We start from the raw sequence: 12685 nt of genomic DNA, 5'->3' as shown, positions 1-12685 counted from the left end.
GAGATGAGTAGTCACTTGAAACCTGGAGGCTTTCGGGAGGGCCTAGTGGGACCACAAAAAAGGTAAAAAAAAAAAAAAAACAAACCTAGAATGGTGTGCATGGAGAGAACAGCAGATGAGGTCAGCAGTGTGATGCCAGACCACCATGGGGGAATCTGAAGACTCCTCAGCAGAGGAACACCTTGCTCATACTTTCATGCTTGAAAGATTACTAACAGAATGCAGGCTGGACTGGAAGGGGAATTAACTGGAGAATGCTGCACAGCATAGTACAAGGCAGAACTGATGATGAGGAGTGGAGATTCCTATGGGATGGGTCTGAGACACACTTGATATAAGAGTCAATAAAGTTGTTACAAACAGTCTGAAGGAAAAGTAACAAGGATTTCTGATTTGGGCAATTGGGTGCCATTTTTTGGAAACAGGAAATGGAAGTGGCCTAGGTTCCAGATGGTTGGGGAGCAACAGGGAATCAAGTAAATTAATCATAAAGATGCCCACTTCACTGTATGAAACTCAGGGAGACACTGGTTAAAAGATGTAACCTGAACTCCTGGTGCACAAGATATCTGGGATAGAAATCTAAGATGGAGATGAGACTACTCAAGGAGATACGAGGAGTAACCGCAAAGGAGTAACACACACACACACACACACACACACACACACACGAAAGAAAACAGGGTGCTGGGGCACACAGGAGGTGATGGCAGAAGCAGGACACAGTGCTGGGGAGCCAGGGTGAGGTTCACACTGTTAGTTCTGTCTCCCCCTGGCCGGTTGTTAGTGTCTCCAGGGCAGGAACCACAGTCTAATTTCACCAAATTGCCCTTGATGCCTAATTCAGTAAAGGGTGTATGCTACATGCGCAATACCTGCTCATCCATTCCATATCAAGCACTATAGACCAGTCGCATCTGTCGCCCATATGAACCTGCGGCTTTTTTTTTTCCTTTCAATCCTATTTTCTCACGCTGTTGTGGTTATGCATGAGTTTAGTTAAAGCCATCCCGTTTCATAATCTGTGTGTCTTAAGTATCACATTCTTCCTTAGGTATGTAGAGAGATGTGCATGCCAAAGATGGAGTAGGCTGTTCTTTCATCACTGTTTCAAGGAAACGATTACAGAAAAAAAAAAAAAAAGAACCAAAAACCAAACCCCAAGCCACCACCAAAAGGGTACTGCCCAAGTGAAGCTGTATTCCCAGCAGCAACAGGAAACTTAAAACCTGCTGGAGAGCACCAAAGGATGGGAGTGAGGGGGGGCGCATTTTTCAGAAAATTAACCTTTAAACCGGGTCAGCGCGCTTCCTAAAGCTGTTATTTTATTATTGGTCACGGAACCACCAGTTGGGGAGCAAAGACATTCCTGGCCTCGGAAGCCATTTAACTGCAAACAGATCTTAGTGACTCACAGCCAGCCACAGGCACCTAACCGCGCATCCGCATGGGGTTTGGATGCCAAGAGGAACAGGCTGTTCCCTCTCTGAGGTAGCAATATCTCCCCCAAGGCCCGTGCTGGGCGCATCACGTTCCCCAGCTGAGAACACGTCGCCGGAGCAGCATAACCATGCCGTCGGTGCCGTCTCCAGCCACGGTCCCCGCCAAACCTGCCCGCCCGGAGGGGCACGTCCCTGCTGCCGGTCTCGCGGGATCTCGCGCCTTCTCCTCCCCCGCACCGGCTCCCGGACGACCGCGCGCCCCACCGGAGCCCCGCGGGAACAGAGTTCCGCAGGTCCCGCCTGCCCGGACCTGGCGGGCGGGGCCGGCTGGGGGGGGCGGGGGCCTCCACGAGGGGCGGGGCCTGTCTGAGGGGCGGGGCGGGGCCTGTCTGAGGGGCGGGGCGGGCCCGACGCGCCGAGAGGGGCGGGGCGCCAAGGACCTGTTGATCGCAGGTGTCAGTGGCCTGACTGGCCCCTGGGCGTCGGGGCATGTGCGCATGCTCGGCGCGCGCGGGGTCGGGCTCCGGGAGGCGGGCAGCAGCCGCCGGCGCTCCAGTTCCCCGTGAGGCTCGGAGCGGTGGCGGCGGTCGGGGTCCCGGTGTGTGTGTGTGTGTGTGTGTGTGTGTGTCGGCGTGAAGCGGCGCTGCGTCCGCGGGAGGCAACCGCGTCCTTCCCTACCTGAGGCCGCACGCTCCGCGCGCTGGGAGCGGAGCGCTCCAGGTAAGTCTTGGGGCACTAATCCCTGGATGGAGATGCGGCGACCTGCGAACCCCCTCGGGAGGGCCCGACCGGGACACTGTCCTTCCAGCCCTGGTCCTGCGCTGTCCGCTGCCTTCCCGCGACCTCCTCCTGGCCTCGGGGGTGCGCGCAGCTCTCCTGCCCGCTCCTGCCGCCTGGTCCGGGCCCGGGCAGACAGCGACGCCCCCCTGGCAGGCTGGAGCGCACCGGGACGCAGGAGCTGCTGCACCTCCCGGGTCGTCGTCGCTGCCGCCTTTGGGGGCGGGGATGGGGCAGAACGCGAAGTCTCGCCGCGGTCGCCTGGGGTCGCCTGGTGCCGCCTGCTGCAGCGGAGGCTTGGCGCCTGCCGCCCCCTCACTTTCCGGCTCTCCCGGCCGTTCAGCTTCTTAAAGGGGTTCAGGAGGGCTTTAGGTTCAGGAGACTCTCGGACTTGGTGGTTTCGGGGTGGTAGTAGTGTCTAAAGTTAATGTTTAGCTTCTCGACGGTGGCTTATGGGGCATTTACCAAACTACTCTGGAACAGAGTTGGAGAACAGGAAGTGCCAGCACAGGTGTAATAGGAGCGATTCTGAAGCTTGCAACCCAGCCTGTTCTGAGGTTTTGTATTTCTTCGACCAGGTTTTCTTTATCAGTGCGCAGTCTGATTAATGTTTGCAGAATGTACTGCAAGGCTTAAACTGCTAGCAGGGTTTTGCAAATGTTTCCTTATCTGGAAACAAAATACATATGTATATGTATTTCCAGGGAATTTTCAAGTCTATTTTTAAAGTAGATTCAGCAGTAAGTTTGGGAAGTTCTTTGTGATTAAGCTCTGATTTGCTGTTAGTTCGTGTTTGAGGAAGAGCCTTGCTGGATTTCACTCCTTAAAAGAAGTTACAAGTGTTGACACAAAATTCCGCAGTGAGAAGAACTTTGCTGAAGTTGATAACTTGGTGGTCAGTGTATCGTTTTTTTATTATTATTGTTGTTGTTTTCAGTTCTACAATGATGATTTAGGCAGAGACTTCATCCTTTTGAAACATTAGAAATAAAGATGAGCAAAAAGAATTCTGTAAAAGCAATATATGATGTATCTGCTGTTGTCATAAGAATTCCAATAGGCAAACTCACTGTTAATTATGATCTGAAGAATAATTTTTTTGGTTTTATGCTTTAGAGACTTTCAAAATGAACTTATCACAGTTTGCTTGGGTTCGTGATTAATGGAAGTGATTTATTTGTTCGTTAACCAGACTAACCAGAGATCATTTGTATTTACGCTTAAGCTTTAACCATCAGGAGATCAAGAGCATGCCTTTTGTTTTCTCTTTGAATTAAATTTTAAAAAAGTATGCAAATTGAATAAGTTTATACAACTTGTCACTAATCATTCATTTGATGCTAATATATTAAGATTTTCTCTAAAATAATTTATGAGAAGAATTTTTTTAATGAGCAGGTGTATTTTTCAGCTTAGTTCTTTCCTTTAAAAAATAGTAACCTTTTTTTAGTACTCTTATTTTCAGAATGTATTATGACTCAAGGTCTTTTATACTGTTGGTGTCACCTAAATGTTTATGTAAAATCATGTAATGTCAAGAAATACAGCCTGGGTGGCACATGCTTTGATAGTTTGTTTTAGCAAGACAATGTTGTAGAATGATATATACTCTTCAAACAGAATTGGACTTATGTTCCTTCCTAACTCACCTGCTGGGCCAGAGGGTATGCTGCTTCACTCCCACAACCCTCCAAAAATACATCTTATCTGTGAAAGGGGTGGATTGAACAATCTTAGAAAAGACATCTAGTTCCTAAGGGACTAGCAGATCTTGTTTGACAATCCTTCCCTCCCAGAAAAGAGTCTACAGAAAGCTGGTACATTGTGTTTGGGGTCCAGAAGCATTGTGAACCCAGTGTATTAGGAGTGCTCGAGTCTGGAAACATTGTGAACCCAGTATTTTGGTACGCCAGACAGAAAGTTGCCTTGGGTCTGCCTTAGCCTACCTCTAGTTCAAGAAAGAGGTGAGCACATTTATGTCATTTATGAAGAGCTAAGTAGAAATTTTTGATGATATAAACGAAGAATTTGCCTATTACTAATCTGTACTGATGATTTTCAGAAGTTTTGCAAAGTTATATATATATTTGTATGTATACTGAACAAGAAATGGATATAGTTTGTTATGATAAAGTCCTCAAATACTGTTTTACCCTTAAATAACTGTATACTATTACAACTATAGCAAGTTACTGTGGGTTTTTTTTTTGTACTAGTAGAAATACTATACATGTTTCATATATAGGATATCTAGGTAAAAATGATTTGTTTTTGAGTTAATGCATTTATTCTGCTAGGAGTTCTTGATCCCAGTGTAGTCCAACTGTTTAGAAATGAACTTCAGTATAATCGGTTTGCTTTGTGGGCTCAGGCTTTTTCTTATCCTATGAATTGTATGCATTTACAGACATTCAGAAAAGATGTTCATTACACACAGTGTTCATGCACAGTGTAGCAGCTACAAACTGTTGCAGCTGTCCAAACACTTTCTTCCAATGTAGTGTTTATAATTCATCTGAGAAAAATATGTTATGCTATATAAACCTTATTTAAATATCTAAACTATTTTAATGACCAAATTCAGCTATTTTAAGTAGCATTTTATTTCTGATAGTTTGGAAATAATTAAATCTTATAAAATATTTATTGTTATATTCTTATTGAAAGGCAGATTTACAGAGAGAGAATGAGAGAGAGATCTTCTATCTACTGGTTCATTCCCCCAAAAAATGCACCAACCAAAACTGGGCTAATTCAAAACTAGGAGTGTGGAGCTTCTTCCATGTCTCTTGCATGGGTGCAGGGGTCCAAGTCATCTTTTGCTGCTTTCCCAAGCACAATAGCAGGGAGCTGAATTAGAAGTGGAGCAGCTGAGACTCAAACTGGTACCCATATGGGGTTCTGGCAGCACAGACTGAGGCCTATTCAACTATGCCACAGCATCGGCCCTCAGTGTTTTTTTTTTTTTTTTTCTTTTAAAGATTTTTTGGTTCTTTTGTTGGAAAAGCAGAGTATTGGAGAGAGGGACTGAGAGAAAAAGAGATCTTGCATCCATTGATTCGCTTCCTAAATGGTCTCAGCAGCCAGGGCTGGGTCAGTCTGAAGCCAGGAGCTCTGGGTTTTCCTTGTGGGCAGCATCAGCCCAAGTACTTGGACCGGCTTGGCCCCTGGACTTTGGGAGGGAGCTGGATTGGAAGCAGAGTGAGTGCTGAACGTGATGCTCTAGTTAGGGATCCTGGTGTCACGGGCTGCGATTAGCCATCAGGGCCATAATGCTGGCTTATGCATTGATCTGCTTTATCTGTATTGACCTGTAAAGAAAAAGTCAAGAAATGACTGCTCTTCTGGAAGTTTCTTTCTTTTATTTTCCTGTGGTAGCAAATTTATTTGTTTAACACTTCTTCTTGTATGGTAGGCGTAGTGCCAATCTAGAAATTCAGAATTGAGTAAGACAGTGTTAAAGTAGCTATAGAGATTCTTCCTTTTCTTCACCTTATCCTTGGCTAGTCTCAATCTTCCCTCAACTACATTGTGTTTCCAAAGAAAAATGTTTTTTCCCCCCTTTCCCCTTTGCCTTTGCTAGATTCTGCTTTTTTCTCTTCAACTGTTGACTTCCCAGTACCTGCTTCACACTTGTAAGACTTCTTCTGATCCAGCAAAGGGTAGCGAATGACTTCATCTCTGTTTACAGTGTACTTTGTGCAACCCAGTGTTAGAGATTTACACATGGTTGCTATAGACAGAAGACAGAATGAAGAGGCAGGAGAATCTGAAGATGATGATCTGTGAACTGTCATCTTCAGAAGTATGAGAGCACTGGACAGAAAGCACACAGGATGGAATGCAAGCAAGAGACTGTGGAAACCTGCAGACATGAGCAATAGAGCAGGGGCATTGTAGGTACTATGGTTCTTGCTTTTTAAAGATTATTTATTTGAAAGGCAAAGTTAGGCCAGAGAGCCAGAGAGAGAGAGAAGAAAGAAAGAGATATAATCCACTGGCTGGTTCACTCTCCAGATGAGTGCAGTAACTAAGACTGGGCCAGGTTTAACCCAGGAACCTGGAATTTTATCTGAGTCTCCCAGGTGAGCATCCTCTTGCTTTTCCAGGCATTTGCAGGGAGCTGGATGGAAGCCAAGCATTCAGGGATTGAACTGAAACTGTGATATCGGATGCTGGCATTGCGGATGGCACCTTAAGCTACTGCACCACAACACTGGCTCCATATTTGTTGATGGCCAGATAGGACAGTCATCGTCATGTCATCTTCCATGAAATATTGCCATTAAGGAAGTTTTTCGTTAGTTTTGTGAAAAGTTGTGTGTTGGTTCTTCTCAATTAAATCTTCTCTTTTGAAAGTAGTTTTTTTTTTTAAGATTTTTATTATTTATTTTCATTGTAAAGACAGATTTACAGAGAGAAGGAGAGACAGAAAGATCTGTCCGCTGGTTCTCTCCCCAAGTGACCTCACTGGCTGGAGCTGAGCCGATCCAAAGTCAGGAGCTTCTTCCAGTCTCCCGTAAGGTCCCAAGGCTTTGGATCATCCTCCACTGCTTTGCCAGGTCTCAAACAGGGAGCTGGATGGGAAAGTAGAGCAGCAGGGATAGGACTGGCACCCAAACGTGATCCCTGCATATGCACAGTGAGAATTTAGCTACCAGACTATTATCCTGGGCCCTGAAAATAGTTATTTTGAAGTTTACCCTTTATTTTCATGGATTCTTAACATTTTCTCTTTTTTTCAGGTCTTTATTTATATTGTTAAAAATAATTGTTCATGGAAGATAGTGTCGTTATCGTTGGCGTGAATTTGTTGAATACCTAGTACATTGTGGGCAATTTCAGATGCTATATACATGGTTTATGATTTTCATAATAACACTATGAATATTTTTATAGATTGTGAGTATAGATAATGAATTGATAAGCATGTAATGAGTAGTCAAATAATGTGTTCTAAGCAGTCGAATTACTGTATTGTTAGAGACTCCTGCCAGAGGAATAGTCACGGGAATTGTGAAGTCAGTGTCACAACATGCCTTCCATCCTTGCTGAGAAGCCATGTGGGTATTCTGTGCTCATTAGATACTCTTATTTTTATTCACCTCGTTCCCTTAACCTGTAGAGTAAACTCTTGTCCTCTTCGTACTGTGAGTAGATTGAGCCCTAGAACGTTTTCCTCTTTCATGATGTCTGCCGTATAGGCCTGACCTAAAACTAGCTGATTGTCAGGATGATACTGACACTGGCCCAGCTGCCAGAGGAGGGGAAATTGTCCTAGGTTGTTAGTGTCTGTATCATCATCACCTTTCAGAAAGTTTGTTGCCTGGGATTTCACTTTATTTCTGCACCTTAATCTATATATTTAATGAGTACATACCCTGTACTGTGTACTGTTCTAGGTACTTGGGATTCACTGTAGAGTACGAAAGGATCGGAAAGAGAGACAATAGCTAATAAAACAAAGGAATCAATTAAGTGATCTGTTAGAAAGGGGCAAGCACCAAGGAGATGAAAAGAAAGGAGAGCAGGGTAAGGGGAATTGGGAATGTGGGTTAGAGATCATAATGGCTTGGATTTTTAAATAAGTTAGGTGGTTTTTAGCAAAGCAGCCATGAAGGGAGGGAGGGCAGAGCTTGAGGCTTTCAGGGGTAAATACATTTGAGGCAAAGAAATAGCGCCACGCCTATAAAGAGTGGGAGTTTGCATGGTCTGTGGCTGCAATGGAGCAGGCTGGAGGTGAAGTACATGGAGATGAGGGCATGGACAGGCTGTGTAGAGCTGCTAAGATCTGGATGTGTGTGATTCTCCGCTAATTTACGGGCTGAGAGCTAATCCGGCAATGTGAGAGTGGTAGTTGGAGGTGGGGTTTTGACAGGTGATTAGGTCCTGAGGGCTTAGCCTCCTGAGTGGGGTTAGTACCCTCCCACAAGAGGGGAGCTTGCTCACCGCTTTCACTAGGTAAGGTTGCTGCAAAGGAGGTGCCAGTTCCAAGGCAGAGAATGAACTATAACCAGAGACTGAATTTGCTGGTGTTTGGATCCTGGACTTGACAGCTTCCAGGCTTGTGAGCAATACACTTCTGTTTATAAATTACCCAGTCCAAGTTGCTTTGCTATAGCAAGCCAAATAGACTAAGACAATGGCCCTTGGGCCCATTGTAAAGACTTTTTTTTTAATTTTTAATTTGAATGTAATTTTCATTACATGGCAAGGATTTGTGCCTGGATGTGCCATTGTGATTTATTTTTGGAAGGATCTCTAGCTGTTCTTGAGAATAGACTTTAAGTTACCAAATGGAGCAGAAGCTAGGAGATGGTTTCGTCACAGTTCTTGCAATTCAGATAGATGTGATGATGGTTAAGACCAAAATGGTGAAAGTAGACTGGTAAAATGTCATCAGAATATTCTGTTGCTTTTCCCAAACCATTAACGTGGAGCTGGATTAGATGTGGAGCAGCCAGGACTCAAACTGGCACCCACATGGACTGCTGCAGCTGTGGGCTACACTGGCCCCTAAATGCTCATTCTTTATAGTTTCATCTATTCCAGGCCTGGTGCAATAGGCTAGCAGCTAAAGTTCTCGCCTTCCCACACCTGCGATCCCATATGGGTGTCAGTTCTTATCCCAGTGGCCCTACTTCCCATCTGGCTCCCTGCTTGTGGCCTGGGAAAGCAGTTGAGGATGACCCAAAGTCCTGGGACCCTGCACCCATGTGGGAGCCCAGAGGAAGCTCCAGGGTCTTGGTTTTGGTTTGCCTCAGCTCTGCCTGTTGCGGCCACTTGGGGAGTAAATCAATGGATGGAAGATCTTCCTCTCTGTTTCTCCTCCTCTCTGTATGTCTGCCTTTCAATAAAAATAAATCTTTATAAAAAAATTCATCTATTCTGTGGTTTATTATATTTTTATATGCTCATGACTGCAAATTTCACTATGTCCAACCCTGAATTCTTTCCCAAGATTAACTTGTTTGTCTGAATGTTAATTGGACCTCTCCCTCTATTTCTGTAGGAAGACATTTTGTGCCAAACGAAACTCAGTGTTTTCTCTCAGGTTGAGTTCTCTGTTTATGGGAGTGCATGCTGAGTTTGTGTGATCAGTTAGTGTGGAGACCCAGGAACTTTCTTTGCTTCCTTCTTGGCTTCATAGATTTGCTGGCTTCTCCTCTGAAACGTATCACATATTCATCACTCTGCTTGCTCCACTGCCCTGGCTCAGGTACATGTCAATCTCTGCCCCACATTCCTCCACCAGCTTTGTGTATTTCCTCCTTCCTCTTCCTTCTCCTCTTAGTTGTGTCTGCTGCCATCACACACTGGGTTTTGTGTAGTTAGATCCTTCAAATCCATTTTTTGGTATCCTTCTGCTTTTATGCTCTTTGAACTGCTGATTGTTATTTGAGTGTATCATGAATTTACAAAAGTGGCTTTGTGCTGTCTTGCTCTCCTTTTTTATTCAGCATTTGTGCATCCACCTGTAAAAGTAGCCTAGTTTTCCTGACATTGCCTGATTGCCCATCCTGTATCTTTTTTCTCCTTGTGCTTATCTAGTCTGCTAGTAATCTGCACCTAATATTATCGCATAATATTCACATTCAATTCATGATTCGGCCTGCAGGAGTCCTGGATCCAGAGGAGGCCAGTTGGTTCTAGTGTGTGCACATTTTAAATGTCACTCAGCGTCAGCACTCAGTAAGTCTGATTCTGAGTTTGTGCTGCTGAAAGACTGCTTCAGTTTGCAGTACCCGCTAGTGGTGCCTCAAGTGTTCCCGTTTTCCCATGTAAGAGCAGGTACTTTCCCACAAAATAATAACACAATAATGGTATTATTACTATTGCTAGAATGAGTGCTATGTTTTAGTTTTATTTTTTCTTATTTTGAAATAGCATTTTATTAGTGATTTAATTTTCTCCACTGAATTAGTTTCAAAACTGTTATTTAATTACCTGTTTGTTTGAAAGACATACACAGAATGTGATCTTCTGTCTGTTGGCTTACTCTCCAGATGCCCCCATCAGCAAGGGCTAGGCCACAAGGCAGGGACCCTAATGCTTGGGCTGTCATCTACTGCCTCCCAGGTGTGCATTAGTAGAAAGCTAGATAGGAAACGGAGCTGGGACCATGCCCCAGGCTCTGATATGGGATGCGGTGTTCCCTCGTGGCATCTTGCTTGCTGCATCATGCACTTGCCATAAGTTGTGGATTTGTGGTTAGGCCGTACTTGTTTTTCCTTTGTAAAAATCATCTCTCTTGGGCCCAGCGGCGTGGCCTAGCGGCTAAAGTCCTCGCCTAGAACGCCCCGGGATCCCATATGGGCGCCGGTTCTAATCCCGGCAGCTCCACTTCCCATCCAGCTCCCTGCTTGTGGCCTGGGAAAGCAGTCGAGGACGGCCCAATGCATTGGGACACTGCACCCGTGTGGGAGACCTGGAAGAGGTTCCAGGTTCCTGGCTTTGGATTGGCGCACACCGGCCCATTGCGGCTCACTTGGGGAGTGAATCATCGGATGGAAGATCTTCCTCTCTGTCTCTCCTCCTCTCTATATATCTGACTTTGTAATAAAATAAATAAATCTTTTAAAAAAAATCATCTCTCTTTCCCTCTCTCTTAATCTGCTGGGGCTCTTTATGCGATTGATAAATGATGCTCTATTGGTTACAGTTATGGCTGCCTGGCTTGTTCTATTTCTTTGGGAGGGAGGGAGGTTTTCTTGCTGATTTTTATAGCTCTTTGTATTGGACTGATTTCATTTAGTCTCTTCCTTTTTGTTATATATAAACATTAAGCTTTTTGCTAAGTTATATTTTAGCAATGTCCTACAAATTATGATATGTATTGCTTTACTTTTGAATTCTGGAATTTAATAATTTTTTTGTGTCACCAAAGTCATTTAGCTTGTTAAGTTCTAACTCATGTTGTGGACAAGGAACACAGTCTTTTTAGTGTGATTTTTTTGGGGGGGGGATTTCCTTTGTAATCTAACATTCAGTTTTTTGCATTTCCTTTAGGCATGTTCTGAAATCAAATAGATTCTTGGTGTACATTTGATTTTCCTCAAGTATGAGTTTTATCACCTAATATTTGCTCTCAGTTCATGTTAACCAACTGTAAATTTGCCTCATTAAATTTCTTTGAGTTTATACTTTCTTGGTCTATTTTTTTTCTAATAATTTTCTGTTAAAGCATACATACACATAACTTGGTATAATAGCTGAATGTGGTAAGTATACGCACTGTGTTTTTAGTGTAGTCTCCCCTCCCCTTTGTTCTCCAGCTTGACTGCCTAGTCCCATTTTAATGACATGCACATACCTCTTCCTTAGGTGATTACATAAAACGTGTGGTTGTACCCATACTGTTTTTACTAAGATGAGATTAGATTGAATGTCTGGATTGTTAGTCAGAAACACTGTTATGTTTTATTCCAGTGTGGTCTTGGGATGTGTCTCTGGAGAGTGGCAGTGAACTGCTTCATTTGATTTGGTCATGGCTGTTGACAATATGTCTTTTACCAGGTATTTCTTTCCCCTGGATGTGACCTATTGCTTAGCAGTGTGCACCTGGTGAGAACCAAGTCCTCAAGGAACCACAGTGAGGAACTCAGAGAAGGTAGAGAATTGGAGAACGTCAAGGGTACCTAAGCCCTGCTTTGGAAAGTCTCAGCAAATCTTAGGAAAGTCCAGCTTTCAGGTGGATGTCAAGGCAACATCAAGATGTAGCAACTGATGAACCTAGCCTGCTGTCCAACTGTGTCTGCATTGATGGGCAGTCACTTTGTTTTTCTCATGTCTTACTGCTACTACCTAATCGAGTGCAATAAAGCAGGACTTTTATTTCTGGGAAATGGAATCTTAGTATTGGATCTTGTGGTTGAAGTAAAAGTAAATTAAATGTTTTTAATTTTAGTAGTTGCTACCAAGTTGATATAATACATTACCATAAAATATGATCATATAAAATTTGATTAATCTACAATAAAAGAAATTTGCTCTTTCATTCTCAGGAACAGTGTTACTTATACATTTTTTTGCTTTCTTTCATTTTTTCCCATATAATAGAAACAAAGAAGCTCTTAATCACTGGAACACTTGCTCCCTCCCACCCTTTAGTTTTGTTGAGTCTCCAGGACTCACAGGGCACAATGCATAGTCCTATTCATTACTGAAGTTTGTCACAGGGAAAGAATGTGGAGCCAAATCAGCAAACAGAAAAGAAGCACGAAGCAAGGATGGAAGAAACCACACAGAACTTCAAATGGACTTTTCCCCATTGAGGCCCATGGGACCCATTAGTTCTTCTAGCAGCTAATGTGTAAACTGTCTGCTGGGAGCTCAATGGAGACTCAGTGCACAGTGTTTTTATTGGGGGTAGACGGAGGAGTGGTCCAGAATTCCAGACTTCCATAAGGAAAACAGACTTGCAGGGTAAAACCCCATTGTTTATTGCTTTAGGAACAGTGACCCAC

The 12685-nt window shown here is 43.9% G+C and overlaps 1 protein-coding gene across 1 annotated transcript in view; it reads left to right on the top strand.

The window, feature by feature from the left end:
- The first annotated feature begins 2048 nt into the window (after window positions 1-2048).
- USP53 (ubiquitin specific peptidase 53) overlaps window positions 2049-12685 on the top strand; it is a 61251-nt gene continuing 50614 nt past the window's right edge. The window contains exon 1 of the mRNA XM_058666907.1: window positions 2049-2162. The gene's annotated coding sequence lies outside the window, so the exon portion shown is untranslated. The remainder of the gene's footprint in view (window positions 2163-12685) is intronic.

This window comes from Ochotona princeps, chromosome 7, assembly GCF_030435755.1.
Source record: "Ochotona princeps isolate mOchPri1 chromosome 7, mOchPri1.hap1, whole genome shotgun sequence".
NCBI classification, from domain to species: Eukaryota; Metazoa; Chordata; class Mammalia; order Lagomorpha; family Ochotonidae; genus Ochotona; species Ochotona princeps.
The sequence above is the reverse complement of the archived record's forward strand: the minus strand, read 5'-3'. Positions and strand labels throughout refer to the sequence as shown.